Source organism: Andrographis paniculata, unplaced genomic scaffold (genome assembly GCF_009805555.1).
Source record: "Andrographis paniculata isolate CXL003 unplaced genomic scaffold, ASM980555v1 Contig38END, whole genome shotgun sequence".
Classification (NCBI taxonomy): Eukaryota; Viridiplantae; Streptophyta; class Magnoliopsida; order Lamiales; family Acanthaceae; genus Andrographis; species Andrographis paniculata.
In genome coordinates, this window is record NW_026137571.1 from 3675732 (window position 1) to 3693367 (window position 17636).

A 17636-nucleotide genomic window follows, 5' to 3' on the forward strand; every position below is an offset into this window, starting at 1 on the left:
ATTTTGATATTATTTATGTTAATTTATTCTAATAATTGTATTCATTTCATCTTATTTGTATAATATTAATTTATTAGTTTTTAAGTTTAATTTATAATTATTTTGGTGTTTAAATTAAATTAATTAATATGTTTCTTGAATTATATTTTTTGGCATTATTTATGTGCTATTTAAGTATTTTAATTTTAACTAAATTAATTTTATTTAATAAGTATTATTTATTTAAAGAAATATTTATAAGATGTTCATTATTTATATATGTGAAATAATGTTTGAAAACTGATATGAGAGTCCAAAACTAGCCTTAAAAAGTGAAAAAATGGCTTCAGAAGCGAAAAAACAGTCACTGGCGTGAAAGTCAACAAAAATCAACGGTCAACGCCAGAAAGTCAACGCGCAAAAGTCAAAGTCAACCGAGCACGGAAGACAAGCGACGACTGACACGGAAGGCGAGCAACGGTTGGCACGGAAGACAAGCGACGGCTGCATAGAAGTGCGCGAGCGCGGAGGGCAAGCGAGCGCGGAAGGCGAGTGGCGGCTGTATTTATGAGCACGGAAACTTTGACATTGAAGTGAGCGAAGCGATGACGGTTGGACGGAAACAAGCGACGGCTGCACAGAAACTTTGGCATTGAAGTGAGCAAAGCGATGGCGGCTGGCACGGAAGGCAAGCGGCGGCTGACACGGAAATGTGAGCGGGAGCGGAAGGCCATACGTGGAAGTGAGCGAAGCGGCGGCTGCATTAATTCTCGCTGCATTTATTGCCGCTAGCAGCAATGCATTTACTTCGCCGCCACAATAATTCCTGCACAGAATTCCGCTGCATTTAATGCCCGGACTCCTCAGCTCTGCATTTATTTCTGCTCTCTCTCAGCTCCCATATTTAATTCCTGCACTACTTTTTAGCCAATTTGGCTATTTTTGTGTAATTTTTATTCTAAAACCTTCTAGAATATAGGTAGTTATTAGTAGTTATATTAGTAGCTATTTTCAGAGTTAGTTATTTATGGTTATTTTAGAGGTAGTTAGTAGTTTTATTTTTAGAAGTAGTTATTTATTGGCGGTTGTAACTGCCAAGCTTCTAGAAGCTTTTTCCCCTATAAATATCCCCTCTAAATATACACCATATATACACATATATACACCATATATACACAATAATAAAAATTCCATACACTCCATTTTTTCTCAATTTTTTTTCTCCCATATTTTTATCTAGTTTAATAATACGAGATTTTCGATTTTGTGTCGTGACCAAACTGATTTTCTCTTCCCCTTTTTCTTTTAATTCCTGCATATTATTTTAGTTAGTAAAATTCCTATCATATTTCTCCACCTCACCTTCACCAAAAAATTCCATGTTCGATTTGAATTGTTCAAGTTGGATTTCGACAAGGTTGCGGAAGGGCGATAGAAAAATCGACTACTTCAGCCCTGTTTCGTGCCAAAAGCAGATTTCGGGTAGTTCAATGTAGCTAAGTACGTGGGAGCCTTGTCGACCTGTTTAGAATTCGATTCCGATTAAAGAGAGGTATCAGAGGGGTAGAGCCACTAGCGGAACGGTTGTAAAAATAATTCATGGGGCATAGGCGGTGGTCTATTGGGTCACAGAAATCTCTAGTGACAGTAGAGTTTCTTGCTTATAATGTTCTTCGCGGGGTGTTGCTGAAGCCTCGTTGTAAATCCCCTAAGGTCAAGTACCAACCGAGTCGAGAATCGGCTTAAGCGAGCAAATACGATCACGCTCATTTCTCCGTGCCGCCCCGCAATTATACATATATTTTTTGCTATTACGCCATCGTCATCCCGCTCATTTCATTCATGGAAATCTAGCCATTAAGGAACGCAAAAGTCAGACACAAACGCCTCGCTTCATTTTTTTTGAGATACGTATATTTTATCATTTTTTAATTAGATTTAATTTCTGCAATTTACCTTTTCAGTTTCTTCGATTGCATTAACTCATTGCACTTTTTCTAATTAAATATAGGATATTCGCATATTCCCTGAGTTCGACCTGGACACTAACCGGTTAAAGAGATTTTTTATTTTTGACGAAGTTTTTGGAGTTACTACACGAACACGCACTACACTATTTTTATTTTATACATATATCAATTTTTTTTGTATCTTAAAAGATATTTTTAAAAACACTCCAAAAATCTTCGATCAATATGTGACATTTTGCATTTCATAAAACTTTTATTATTCTTTCAATATAAATGTTACATTATTTAATATTGGTAGCAAGTAAAGCCACCCATCAACAATTGGCATCATCCAAAATGCCTATGAATATCATTAGTAGTACGAGACAAGGCAAAACAATTAGCGGGAATGCCTCTCAAGAAATAATATAAAAATTCTAATACAATCAGATAGGCATCTAACCGCAACATCAAAGGTATAACCAACAAGGTACAAATAATATAAGTATGTCAATCAATCATATGAATAGCCGACATGTATCGCCATTAACCATAGAACTATCCAGCGCTCGTGGTAGCGAAGATAGACCTATTCAGAGATTTATCCCGTGTATAATAGTAGAATTTGTGCACCCCAAGAATCACCGGAAAGGAATCCGAAAAATCTACTCCGTCTCGCACGCTTATTCAGGATCGCGTTTGGAGTTGGCCAATGATTCTAAACTACCGGTAGACCCCACTAATGATCAATCTAATGAGTGGACCAAAACCTGCACAATAATGATTAGATAGGGCTATATATAACCAAATATAATCCCTGAAAAATCCTGCGACACAGGTCAATCGATTATCCGACTAACTACTGTTATTGCAAAGTGTAATGGTACATCAATATACGTATGTAAGATGGTCTCATCGCCAAGCACTACCGTACATTGCAAATAACAGTGATATACAAAAAGACCACACATAGCAATCAATATAAGACTACCAGTACATTGTTTTGACTGACAACTAGCTAAAAGTAAAATACATGCCTTATTCTTTTTCGAGTTAGATTAATGATTTCATTATCATGTAATATCAACTATAAATTTCTCAATACATTCACTTTCATGCGATTTAAACAAAACCATATCAAATTTTAAACTTACAAATATAGTTTGTTACATATAAGATGGGCTATCTGGTTATTCAAATGAGCTACTAGCTTGCTCAATGATGAATTTTTAAAATTAATCAATTGATTTTTAAAATTTTTGTTATGATAGAATACTCTATTGTAATAAAAAGTCTTATACATAATATCATTTTGACTGACATATTTTAAAATAAAAATATTTAAAGTTATGAATAAGTAGATAAATCTAAGATGTTTTATTAAGATGTCTTTCTGAATTCGTTATTTTAATTGTTGTTGGGGTCAAACTGTAATTTGGGTGTGAGTATTGGTTTTCCACTTATGTACTTTTTCACCGAATTGAGTGAGTGGGAATTCTAATTTCCTCTTTGTCGTTTAGGCCCACTGTGTGTTTTTCCTTCTAAATGGTCGTTTGGCTCAAAACCCTTTTCTCTCTATCTTTTCCTCCTCTCACCGAATTCCTCTCTGTTTCTCCTCTTCCTCTTCCACCGAATCATGAGCTTTGGCCGATTTGGTGATTCGAAGCAATAGAATCGGTGAACAAGCAGAATTAATGGCTTTTGGTTGTAATGCTTATAAACCTTAATTGAGATGGATATTTCAATATGACAGAATTAGCCCTTCCAATGTTGAAAATAACTGTGGGGATTTCATACAGAGATTATTAGTTTGGTCAATAGGAAAATGAATGCTGAAAAGCAATGTGAAGTTGTGAACCATAGTGGTAATACGGAATAGAAGCACAACACATAATGTGTATGATGAAGTTCAATAAGATGGAATTTAATTTGGAAATTCACATTCACAAAAATATTTGTCTGCCCTTCTCCTACGCCATATAATTCTTGAGTTATGTGTAATAGAAATATACGAAAAAGATCTAAAGTTTTATTAACGAAATCAAGCTAAAACAGAAATATTAGACTTGCTTTGATTAGGGTCAGCCCCTAACTACTCAAAACAGTAAATCGACACACAAATCCACCTAACTAGCGACTACACACTTTTAACCGGCCCGAAACCAGCACAACTCACACAAAATGAACCCCTTCAAGAATATACAAGGCGAAACAAAACAAAAATACAAACGCCTAAAGGTTGAACAAGCCCTTTGCGGCTACGAACGACAAACCATGGGGTAAAACACCGCGCTACAGGTACTCCACAAGTTACAGGAGGAAGGCGCCACCGAAAACCGCCGTAAACCGCCGGAAAAAGTCACCGGAAAGGGTTAACAGAGAGGTCGAGAGAAAGAGAGGCTAAAGAGTGGGAAAGTTAGAGCGAGAGAGTGTGAGAGAGTGTTGTGAGGGCTGCGCCCTCTCTCTATATGATATATACTTAAGGCAAGTAGGAATAAGTGGCCAGGATCAAAGACCTATAATGGACGGCCAAGATCGCATCTAGCAAAAGACGCGGATCCTAAGTGGATCACGGGCACGGGTCGCGGACTAGGGTCAAGTAGTGGAAACGGGTCAGGCCAAGAGTGTGAGTAAGCGGTTCAGGCTTAGGCGGGTCAAGGGTTGGTGGGTGCGGGTCACGGCCAGGGCCAGGGTTCAAAGTGGGCTGCATAATTAAGTGTGTGTGTCTTATATTGGGGTGGATCTAATTAGATCAAAAAATTCAACAAATCCTCCACCTAATTTTTTGTTTGAGTGGCTAGGGTACATCATCGCCCATATATTTGTCTGCATGCAAGAAGAGACATAATGTTAAAAAAAAAAACAAACATTAACTTAGCCTACCTACTACTCTAAGTAGTATAAGGCTAATCAAAGGTATCACAATGTATATATTTCATACAAGATACAAATTTATTTGCAGGGAAAACTTTAGTACCCATATTAGATGGATTATATTCAAATAGAATTTTTTCTAATTTTAAAATTCCTTTAGATACAATATCACGTAAAATGAAAACGCACGTCAATATGTTTGATTCTATCATGAAATATAGGGTTTTTACATAACTGGATTCCTAACTGGATATCCGAAAAAATAGTAACAACATGTTGTAAATAACCTAATTCACTGATTAATCCTTTTAACCATAATGCTTCTTTTAAAGCTTCAGTTATTGCAACATATTCAGATTCTGTAGTGGATAGTGCTACCATGTGTTGCAATTGAGATTTCCAACTTATGCAAATTCCACACAAAGTAAAAACATAAGAGTTGTACTTTTCCTACTATCTCTATCATTTGCATAATTTGAATCCACAAAACCCTCTAATTTAACATTTTCAGTATGTTTTCCAAACACAAGACCAACATTTATTGTACCAACTAAGTATCTAAAAACCCATTTCAATGCATGTCAATGTTCTAAACCAGGGTTCGACATATACCTACTTAAACAACTAATATCATAAACTAAATCTGGCCTAGTGCTAACCATTAAGTACATTATGGAACCTATAACATTAGAATATGACACATGTTTCATATACTCAAAATCAGATTCTGACTTAGGACATTGATCCCTACCTAACAAACAATTAGAAGTCATAGGAACAGAAACAGATTTAGCATCACTCATAGAAAACTTCTTAAGAATTTTCGAAATATAAGTAAACTGATTCAAAAACAGTCTAGGATTCTTTCTATCCCTAGTGATACACATGCCTAAAATCATTTTGGCATCACCCAACAGTTTCATGTCAAAATTATCACATAAACACTTAGTCACGTGATCAATAAGCTTTAAACATAGACTAATAATCAACATATCATCAAAATAAATGAGAATAAAACAGGTTGGTTTTTAACAGTCTTAAAATACAAACAATAATCAAATTTTCTTTTAATAAAATCAAAATTTTTCATACGATTATCAAATTTAATATTCCATTGTCTAGGTGACTGTTTTAAACCATACAAAGATTTATTTAACAAACAAATATGATTCATTTTGTTTTTATCAACAAAACCTTCAGGTTGTTTCATATAATCTTATCATTTGATTCTCCATGCAAAAAGCTATTTTAACATCCAATTGTTTTATCTCCCAATCATAAAATGCAACTAGAGCTAACATGACTCTAACAGTGGTAAATTTGACAACATGGACAAAAATTTCATTATAATATATTCCTTCCTTTTGGGTAAAACCCTTAGCTACTAATCTAGCCTTAAATATAATTCCATTATCTTTTTGTTTAACTTTATAAATCTATTTACAATCAACAAGAGAACAATTAGGAGGTTTAGGGGTCAAACACCAAGTTTTATTATCATATAATTAATCAATTTATTCTTTCATTGCTTTTAGCCACAGATTTTTATGTTCAGCATTTTATGGCCTCCCTAAATGTCTTAGGTTCATTACCATCTAAATTCTCAAATACACTAAAATCCAAAGAAGACAAATCAAAATCACCAAGTCTAGTAGGCAACCTAGGGATTCTTCTACCCCTATCTCTAATCAATTGGTAATTTTCTAACTCATTTTGATTACTGTTATCAAATAAGATTCATTTTGACTATTATTATCAAAATCAGATTCATTTTGATTTTCAGAAACGCTATTATCATTTTTAATAACAGTTCCTCTCTCACAGCAGATCCTACACAAATTTCAGCATCATTTTCTATATTTTCTGCCTCACCTATACTAACAATATTATACTCCACCTCATTTGGAATATTCCTAGAATCTAGATTTTCAATATTAATCTCAGATTTATCCAAAACAGATTTTTAAATATTTAAACCGGGCATCTCATTTTCTTTGAAAACAACATCTCTACTAATAACAGTTTTAAAACTAGGTCTAGACCTTAACCATAATCTATAACCCTGAACTCCTTCCAGATAACCCAAGAAAACACATTTTTCAGCCCTAGGGTCTACTTTGTCATTATTAACACGTATAAAAGCAGAAGACCCAAACACCCGAATATTTGAAAAATCAATTTTTCTACCAGTCCACTTAAATTCAGGACAAGCACCATTAAAAGGAATAAAGGGTGATCAATTGACTATATAACTTACTGTCATAACAACTTCCCCCCCATAATTTTTTAGACAAACCGGATGAAGCCAAAAGGCTTCGAACTCTCTCCAAGAGAGTCCGGTTCATCCTCTCAGCCACCCCATTTTGCTGGGGTGTATAGGGGACAGTCCTATGTCTATTTATATAATTTTCTTGACAAAAAACATCAAACCAGGAGTTGAAAAATTCTAATCATTATCTGTTCTAAGATATTTAATTTTCTTTCCAGTTTGATTTTCAATTTTCATTTTCCAATTTTTGAAAATATCAAACACATAAGATTTATTCTTCATAAGAAATACCCATATTTTTCTAGAAAAATCATCAATAATGGATAAAAAATATCTAAATCCACCATATGTGGGCTTACTAGTTTGGCCCCACACATCAACGTGTAAATAATCAAACACAGATTTAGATAATTCACGTTTTTCAGTAGGGGGATGGGGAAATTGAACCCTATGGTGTTTACCATACACACAATTATCACAAAAAGACATTGGATTAAATTTTACATTTCCTAAGGAACCATTTTTATGTAAATTTCTAATCCTTTATTACTTAAGTGTCCTAATCTCTTATGCCACAAATCACTATTCTCTTTAACAGAATTTATTGTGTTTACAGGTATATTCATTGGTTCAACACAAGTAACGTACATATTATTACGTTTTACAGCTTTAAACACAACTAAAGATCCCTTAGTAATTTTCATACAATCATTTCTCCATTTTCCCTCTAATTCTAAATCTGATAAAACAGCACAAGAAAGCAGATTATTTGATAAACCAGGAACAAGAGTTACATTATTTAATTTTAGCACAAAACCAGTGTTAAATTTCAAATTTACACTACCAATTCCAAGCACATTAGATACACATTAGATACATTATTTAATTTTAGCACAAAACCAGTGTTAAATTTCAAATTTACACTACCAATTCCAAGCACATTAGATACACTATTATCAGCCATGGAAACAGTGCAATTTTCTAATATTTTGTATTCACAAAAAATCGATTTTAATGGAGTCATATGGTAAGTGCATCCAAAATCAATAAGCCATTCATTCATACACACATTATTAACATTCAAACAGTCGACAGTAACAGTAAATACATCACCACAATTTCGATCAAGTAATGTCATATTGGCTAACTCATTAACATGTTGTTGGCTACCATTATTATTATTACTGTTTATCGTGTTATTATTCTTTCTTTTAGGACACTCACGTATAAAATGGTTAGGATTACCACAATTATAACATCTTTTATCCCCTTTATTTGGAGTTCTAGATCAATTATTTCCTCTATTTTTAGATCTATATTTATTTCTATTATTCTGGTTTTTATTACTATTATTACTATTTCCAGAATTACCCTTTTTATTTGATCTAAAAGAAGACCTACCTCTAGTATACATGACTTCACCCTTATTGGACTTATGAATTTGTAAGTCTAATTCTTTAGATTTTAACCCATTAATGACTACATTTAATGTCACAAAATCACGCTCATATTTAATAGCAGATTTTACATCCATGTATGAGTTAGTTATGACATTTAACAACACTATAGCACTATAATCATCAATATTTTTTTATCACCAGTAAGTTTTATATCTTGTATTAATTTTGATAAACTGTCCAAATTTTCATCAATTGATTTTGACAAATCAAGTTTAAAACTAAAATTTTTTTCTAACAGATATAACCTACTAGGAAGTGAAGTTTGAGTGTATAGTTCATCCAATTTATTCCATAATTCCAAAGTAGATTCTTGTTTACCTACTTTTCTAATTACGTGATCTACTAAATTGAGTATTATAATAGAATAAGTCATTTCATCTAACTCAGCCCTTCTCTCTAGAAGAACTCGAGCTACATGATCTGGCTCAATTGCTCTTATTATTCTTTGAGTGACTAACATGCTTCTCATTTTTTGTTTCCAAATTGCAAAATCCATTTTTCCATCAAAAGACATACTATTAAAACTACAGTTACAAGCCATTTTACTGTTTTTAATAAAAACAGATTTTAACTTCAAAAGACCAGTCCTGTTTTAAAATTCCAGAAAATTATTTATTTTAATTTTCACACAAAAACAGACTATATTGCAGTAAATCACACGAAACAAAACAAAACACAGATTATCATACACAACAGATAATCACAACAAGCAATTAGGCAATCAAAGGAAAAATATCACCTAACTATTACAACATACATTCGTGACTATTCAACTGAGGTACTCGAGAATCACTCATAAAGTGAGGATCGGAGTTTAGTAACCTTGGTTTTACAATAGCTTTTACAATTTATTTTTGGGTGCAAGAATTAAATGCAGAATTTAAAACAAGCACAAAAACAGTAAATAATGTGAGTTTAAGGGGTTACCCTTGTAGCACAGCAACAACAATTTATATTCCTACAAAACAGTAGGAAATTCACATAAAACAAACCTATTCTCTTTTGTAGAAAATAGGGGTTAGCCAAAAAATAATTTCTCAAAAAACAGAAAACAAACACAAAAAAATGTTTCTCTTCTAACAAATTGTTAGAATCCCCGAAACAGATTGAATATTAACAATGCCGACTCAAAAAACTAACACAAACAAAAAATGCTTAAAGATTTGAAGATTTCAAACGAGATTTTAGTTTGAAAAATATAAAGATCTTAAAAAAAAATATTTACCAACTTTTTAAGATTTACAAAACCTTTTAGATTTTGACTCCCAGTGAATAGATCTATACAAAAAACAGAGGCACTTTACCCGATTTACACATTTTATTTAAAGGAGGTTTGAAATAAAAAAACTCGTTTATTAAAAGTAAAATGGTTTTGTAAAAAACTAACCAAAATTGGACTCAAACTTAACCAAACTACACAGATTTGTAGCGATTAAGTCACATTCAACATAGATCGCACACGAACAAGGCTAAAAAGCACAGATCGAGTGAGATTTTGGCCGGTATCCAATAGATCTACTAGGAAAAGAATCGAAACACCAAAAAAAATTCGATTCAACCAGATCCTTTTATAGATCTAAAGACTTACAACCAGAAAACCTCAAAACAGAAAATATAACTCGATTTCGAAAACAAAAAACACCAAATAGCTCTGATACCACTTGTAACAGAAATATACGAAAAAGATCTAAAGTTTTATTAACGAAATCGAGCTAAAACAGAAATATTAGACTTGTTTTGGTAAGGCTCAGCCCCTAACCACTCAAAACAGTAAATCATCACACAAATCCACCTAACTAGCGACTACACACTTTTAACCGGCCTGAAACCAACACGACTCACACAAAATGAACCTCTTCAAGAATATACAAGGCGAAACAAAAAAAATACAAACACCTAAAGGTTGAACGAGCCCTTTGTAGCTATGAACAACAAACCAAGGGGTAAAACACCGCGCCACAGGTACTCCACAAGTTACAGGAGGAAGACACCGCCAAAAACCGCCGTGAATTGCCGGAAAAAGTCACCCGAAAGGGTAAACAGAGAGGTTGAGAGAGAGAGAGGCTAGAGAGTGGGAAAGTTAGAGCGAGAGAGTGTTGTGAGGGCTGCGCCCTCTCTCTCTATGTATATAGACTCAAGGCAAGTAGGAACGAACGGCCAGGATCAAAGACCTATAATGGACGGCCAAGATCGCGTCTAGCAAAAGATGCAGATCCTAAGCGGATCACGGGCACGGATCGCGGGCACAGGTCAGGTAAGTGGAAACGGGTCAGGCCAAGAGTGTGAGTAAGCGGTTCAGGCTTAGGCGGGTCACGGGTTGGCGGGTGCGGGTCGTGGCCAGGGCCAAGGTCTAAAGCGGGTTGTATAATTAAGTTTGCGTGTGTGTCTTATACTGGGGTGGATCTAATTGTATCAAAAAAATCCAATATTATGGAAGACATTTCGTTGAACGATTTTGATGCTGAAATCGTTGATCAAATTGTTTTTCTATTTCTTCTGTTGACCGAAACCTGCAGCAAGCTTATAAATATCTATATTTATATTCTTTATTAATTTGAATTTATATATTCATATTCATATAATATAATTTTAAAATTTAATTAGAAATTAAAAATATATTAATATATCATTTTGTAAAAATAAGTTTTTTAATAATATAGGAAAAAATCAACAAAAAAAGTATAATTACAAAAAATTTTGAAAATAGAAAAATAGAATTTTTAAAATTGATTGGTTGCACAGTTATAAAAAAATATATTTATATAATTCATTTTTTTTCTTTCACTTTTTCTTCCATCCGACCAATATGACCTGTTACTTTTATTTTTTTTATTTCTTTTTCTGTCTTCTCTCATTCTCTTTCTAATTCGGCAACACTTCTTTTCTTTTTTCTAATTTTCACTTTAAAATATATTTATATAATCCATTCTCTTTCTTTTCTTCACTTTCCATCCAACCAATTCGATTTGCCACTTTTGTTTTGCTTATATCTCTATTTATATTCTTTATTTATATAAATTTATATTTTCATATTCATATAATATAATTTTTACAATTTAATTAGAAATTTAAAATATATCAATATATATAATTTTTTAGGGGAATAATTTTTTTTAATAATACACAAAAAAACTAAAAAAAGTATAATATAAAAAATAAATAAATTATTTAAAATTGGTTGGTTGTACAATTATAAAAAAATTATATTTATATAATTTATTCTCTTTCTTACTCTTATTCCATCCGACTAATTTGGTCCTTTTTGTTTCAAAATATCTATATCTATATTTTTTATTTATTTAAATTTATATATTCATATTCATATAAGAACATATGTTACCGTCAATCTCTTTGTTGCATTTTTTTTTTTTATCATTCTCCTTTACATCATATACATATATCAACATTCAAATTTTTTATTTTAACACCCGTTATAGCATCATTATTTTTACCTATTATTTTACAATTTTTTAAAACTCGTCATAATTATTTATTTTATATAATTTTTAGTATCTAATAATATATAAATAATTATTATTATTTAATATTATATTTTATCTTTAAAATATTAATTTATATAAACTATAATAATATTATATAAATTTTTATATTATGAAATATTAAAATTATTTGAATTTATAAAATTAGTGGCATTTAAAAATCTAAATGATTGAAAATAAAGTCGGATTAATATATTGCCGGAATAATTTTTCGTTTCCGATAGTTTTGTTAAAGAACTAGTTGAAAAGAGATTGAATATAAAAACTTTAAATGTTAAAATTGGATATATATAATTTTTTTTTTGAAAAATATGTAGGTCGATCGTAATCTTTTGAAATAAATTTGAATTTATATTTTTATAAATAAATTAATGATAAATTTAAATTTTAAGATTTTAAATTTTAAGTTATAATTAATTGAACAATTATTTATTTATTATTTTTAGAGAGGTAATGAGTTTTTGATAAACATAATACTCCCTCCGTCCTTTAGCAATCATTTCATTTTTCTATTTTGATCCGTCCAATAACAAAATATCTATTTTCATTTTAGTAATTGTACTATTTAACTAACATCACAAATACCCTTCCAATTTACAATATATTACACAAATATCATTATATTTCTATTATACAATACTAATAAGGTTAGTTTAGTCTTTTTACCTTTATTTCTAATACATCACAATATAATACTAATATTTCTAAAATTTCGTGCGAAAAACAAATTCATAGATAGATATGGGACGGAGGGGGTAAATGAATATTAACCGTATTTCCTAATAAAGATAACACATCTTGTTATAATAAAAATTGAGAACGTAATGAGAGATGTAATGAAGAAGGTAATTGTAACGGATGGGCTAATGTAATTTTAAAATTTAATTAGATATTTGAAATATATCAATATATTATTTTATAGAGAATAATTTTTTTTAATGATACAACAAAAATTAAACCAAAAAAGGTATAATATAAAAAAATATTTTGAGAAAAGAAAAATAAAATTTTTAAAATTGATTGGTTGTATAGTTATGAAAAAAAAAAATTTATATAATTCATTTTATTTTTTTCTCTCTTTCCATCCGGCCAATTCGATCAACTACTTTTTTTTTTTTTTTTTTTTTTTTTTCAGTTCTTCTCTTTTCTGTTGTCTAATTCTCTCTCTCTCTCGTAAGACTAATTCGACCAGCACTTTTTTTTTTTTTTTCTCATTTTCTCTCTAAAATATATTTCTTCTCTCTTTCTCTCATTCTCTTCCTCTCTCATAAGACTAATTCGGTCAACCTTCTTTTTTTTTTTTCTTTTTTTCTCGCTAAAACATATTCATATTATCTTTTCTCTCTTTCTCTCATTCTCTTTCTCTCTCATAAGACTAATTCAGTCGAACATTTTCTTTTCTTCTTTTTTTTTTTCTCTTTTTGTCCCTAAAATATACTCCTTCCGTCCCATATTTATATATCTATTTACTTTTTGCATAGAGTTTTAGAAATATTAGTATTATATTAGAAATAGTAGAAATAAAGGTAAAAAGACTAAATTAACTTTATTAGTATTGTATGATATAAAGGTAATGACATTTGTATAATATAGTGTAAATTGGAAAGGTATTTTTGATGTTAGGTAGATAATACAATTACTAAAAAAAAGAAATAAATACTTTATTTTGGGATGGACCAAAATGGAAAAATTGATAGATGGTTAAGGGACGGAGGAAGTATGTATATTATCTTTTTTCTCTTTCTCTTATTCTGTTCCCCTCTCATAAGATTCATTCGATTTTTTTTCTTTTCTCTCCAAAATATATTTATACTCATTCCGTCATTCAAATCTATACTCACATTCTTTTTTGGATTGTCATAAAAAAATATTCTTGTTTCCTTTTTTAAGTAAAAAATTATTACACTTTTGTACTTTTTTTTACTATAAAAAGAAAAAAATAATTATTATTACTCACTTTTATTAAAACATGTATCGGATCAAATGAGCACACATTTGTATAACGGGGGTATTATTTTTTCTCTTTTTCTCTCATTTTCTTCTTTTATAAGACTAAGTCGGTAAACGTTTTTTTATACTTTTTCTCCCTAAAATATATTTATATTATCTTTTCTCTTAAAAAATTTAAAAACGAAAAATATGCACAGGCTAATCAATTAATACAACATATTAATATTAGAAAAAAATAAATCACAAAAAATAGCTTAGCGCGCACACAAACAGTAGTATATTTATAAATAAGGATAAGTACGGATGACTTCCTACTTTACCCTTATCGTTGCCACCTCCTGCTACTCTCATTCCCTCGTCGCAGTTACAGCCTGCAAATCCGCTATTGTCAACCATTGTTCACCACCGTCGATTTCCATCTTCCTCATCTCGTGGGCGTCGGTGAATGTTCCTTCGCAGACTTATGAGATTTTTGTATTTTCAGGTTTTCTGCAAAATTTGTTTTCATCGAATTTAATCACAACCACTGGTAAGATTTGAGAGGCGGATGAATTTTTAGATGCTGTAGATGTGATTAGGGTTTGATTTTGGGTTTGGGATTTGTGTTGCAAGGGGGTTTGATTTTTGGTTTAGGATTTCTGTTGCAAGGAATCGTTTCGACTCGTGTAGTGCTTCCATTTATGCACTAGAGTGGATGCATGGTTCGCCGGATCGGCCGAGTCCGGTCCGACTCGGCCGATCCGGGACCGTTCCGGTTCAACCGAAATATCGGATAGGGTTTTTTAAATATATACAAATCTTATCCAAAATTCAATTCTCATTCATTCTTTACCTACTTTCTCCCTTCTCTGCTTCCTGGTGGCGACGAGTGACGAAAAAATACTCCTACTTTCTCTCTTCTCTCAGCTGGTGGCTTTGGCGGGTGACGAAAAATACTGGTTTCTACTCCGAATTCCTGGTGGTGGACAAGGTAAGTTTTGGGTATTTACAGTGTTGAGAATGTGGGTTTTAGCAATCTTTGATGTGGTAGAAGGATTTGAGAAAAAATTTCGGCTATTGAAGAAAAATTGTTGGTATTGTGTAGAAAAAAAGTTACTTCCTTTGGAAGATGATTCTGATGAGGAGGAAGATGAAATTTTTGAAATAAATGAAGATGAGGTAGATGCTCTTGAAAGAAAACAATTAAAAAGAGCAATGGCTGAAAGCAGAAATATGGAATTTATACAGCAGCAGCATAGACATTCTGTATCCGGAGATATACGAAGCTTGAATTTTAAAGCAGGTATATTTATTGAATTTTATAAAAAAAAAATACATTTAATATTAGTATATTTATTTTGAAATAACAACTATATATAATCATATTTTTATTTTATCTTTGTAGGAGGAAGCGGTTCGAATACAAAAGGAGCTAAAAGAAATTTTTTCGAAAGCTCTACGAGAAAGACAGAAGGTTTGCATAAAAAAAAGCTTGATCCATACATGTTTCAATCGAAGAATAAGTCTTTGAAAAGTATGTTTTCAAAAGATAATGCGAAAAAGGTGGGTAGAGCAATTTTGAAATTTTTTCATTTTAATGCTATACCATTTCACGCTGCCGATAGTGGTCCTTACTATCAAACAATGATTGACACGATTGCATCCGCTGGACCTGGAGTTAAAGGGCCTACTGGTAAGCAAATTGGGAGTGAATATTTGAACGAGGAGATGCAAGAAGTTGTACAATATGTTGATTCTTTAAAGCAGAAATGGAAAACACATGGATGTACAATTATGTGCAATGGTTGGAGTACTCACACAAAACATCCAATCATAAATTTTATGGTGTACTGTGACAGAGATATGATATATCACAGTTCGTTCGACTGTACGAATAAGGTAAAGACTTCAGACTTTGTCTACACCCTAATGGACAAGGTTGTGGATTCAGTAGGGGTTGACAATATTGTACAAATCGTAACTGATAGTGAAGCAAGTATGAAGGCTGCTGGGAAAAAACCGATGAGGAAAAGGAAACACATTTTTTGGTCTCCATGCGTTGCGCATTGCATTGATTTGATGTTATAAGACATCGGAGATATATTGTCGGTGAAGGATATGATAAAAGAAGCCAGAAGAATTACAAGATTTATATACAACAGTGATAAAGTGGTCAATTTGATGAAAATATATACGAATGGTCGAGACCTGTTGCGACCAGGCATAACAAGATTTGCAATCGAGTTTGTTGCAATGGAAAGTCTTCTGAGATACGCAACTGACTTGAAAAAAATGTGTACTTCTAGAGAATGGGTTGAGTACAATAATACTTTGAGAAGAAGACATGAAGCTGGAGATATATCATACATGATTCTGAATGAAAGATTTTGGAAACGGGTACGCCGAGTTTGTGGGGTCATGGAACCTTTGGTGAAGGTTTTAAAAGTAGCTGATCAAGATAAAAAACCTACACTACCTATCATTTACGAGGAAATGGATAGGGCAATTAAAACCACTGTGAAAGATTTTCAACAATATTGGGATATTATCGATGAAAGATGGTATAACCAATTGCATCAAGATTTGCATGCTGCAGGTAATTGTTTTGTTTTTTTTACATTGTAGTAATCATTTATTTTATTTTTTAATTCTATATATATTTGATGCAGCTTATTTTTTAAATCCTGGTCTTCAATACTCTGGCATTTGTGAATTTGATTCATCAGAGATTCGAAAAGGAGTAAAAGAAGTTATTAAAAGACTCGAGCCAGATTTGGATATACAAGTAAAGGCTATGAATGAGGTAAAATGTGTGAAACTTAGAACTAATATTTCAAATAATTTTTTGAGCTTTCAAGAAACATATATATATGTTTGTGCATTGTTATAGAAACATATATATATATATATATTGATTTCTAATAATTTTACATTATATTGTTCATAGATAAATACATTTGTTAACAAAATTGGAGAATTTGGAAGTGCACTTGCTATTAGAGCTGTAGCTACATCTTTACCAGGTATGCATTATAAAGTTTATCATTCACTTATGTTTTTTTAACATGTTATAATATGGTGCATTATTATTAATTTTTTTTTACCATTTTTAATAGCTGACTGGTGAAATATGTATAGTGATGAAACCCTTAATTTACGGAAAATTGCATTAAAAGTTTTGAGTCAAACATGCACATAATCTGGTTGTGAGCGCAATTGGAGTATGTGGTCTTTGATCCATACTAAACTTCGGAATAGATTAGCTATTGAGAAACTGCATAAGCTACTCTATGTCCACTACAACATGCGTCTTCGGGTGAAAAATTTTATGCAAAGGACAGACATAGACGATTTCTACGACCCGATTGATTTGAATCATATTTTTGATGAAAATGATATTTTAGATGAATGGGTCAGAGAAAATGAATCTCCACTTATTCATGATAGTGATTTGAATTTGTTGGATAAGGCTATTGATGAAAGTGAAGATGGAATTGACAGTCAGCGTAATGATGATGACAGCGATATGTTTTTATCTCAGTTTATAGCTGATAATTAGAAATCGCATGCATTTTATATTCATATCATATGCGATATTTCGGTGATTTTGATTGGATTCTACCTAATTTATATGCGAATTGTTTATTTGCTGTGTGCAGTGGACAAAAATTAAATT